This window comes from Nicotiana attenuata, unplaced genomic scaffold (assembly GCF_001879085.1).
Source record: "Nicotiana attenuata strain UT unplaced genomic scaffold, NIATTr2, whole genome shotgun sequence".
In the NCBI taxonomy this organism is placed as follows: domain Eukaryota; kingdom Viridiplantae; phylum Streptophyta; class Magnoliopsida; order Solanales; family Solanaceae; genus Nicotiana; species Nicotiana attenuata.
Window position 1 is genome coordinate 50,729 of NW_017671182.1, and position 1,026 is coordinate 51,754.

Genomic DNA, 1,026 nt, shown 5'->3' on the forward strand with positions numbered 1-1,026 from the left:
AAATTAATAAATCTGCCTTAACCCGTAACCTCAACTCTAGCTCTTCGGCCGTTGTTGTAAACCATATAGCATTGGGATTAATAGGGTTTTAAAAAATTAAGAAGAACTTTTAGAAATGACTATTATTTTGAGGCTTATTGCTGGGCGTACATAGTTATAATTTAACTAATTACATTTAATATCTACTAATTGCTTTCCACGGGATGTATGTCGATATTCAATTCAGTAGTATACATTGTATTCAATTTGAATGTATTCATTCTTATATATTTTATTTGTATCCAATTTCATTGTATTGAATTCAGTTGTATTCAAACAACAAAAAAATCAAGAAATAGGATGTATACCGCTCTATTCAATTCGGCTATATTCATTCTTAATTATTTTACATTGTATTCAATTTCTTTATATTCAATTCGACTGTATTCAAAAAATAAAAAAATCATTCAAATAGTGATATTCGGTTGTCTTAAATTCACTCTATTCATTTGTACCTGCTTTTATTGTATTCAATTTACTGCATTTAATTTGACTGTATTCAAACCACAAAAATTCAAAATACAGGGATCTACCATAAAAAATAACCTTCGTAATACATAAATACAAGCGAAAATATAAAAAAATAAATAGTATTTGCTTGAAAAATATAAAATACACTCAAATTTGAATGTATTTATACAAAATACAATGTATTTGTATCATTGTATATGACTCAATAGCAAACAAGAGAAAAAGGTTCGCCGGAGATGGCATTTTCCGGCCAAGCAAATCACCACCCTCTGTTGTCTCCACACATCACTACCCTCCATCGTCTCCGCAAATCACAACTGTCGAACCAGACCCATCACCACCCACTACCACATATGAAATCACGAAGTCGCCACCCACCGCCAGAATCTGGATCTAATGTCGCCGGATCTGGATTTGACGCTAGATCTGGCATCGGCCTTGCCGAGGGCAAAGAGAGAGGGACAATGACAGAGAGTTGAGAGAGAAGAGAGAGAGAGGGAGGGGGGGGGGGGTAGG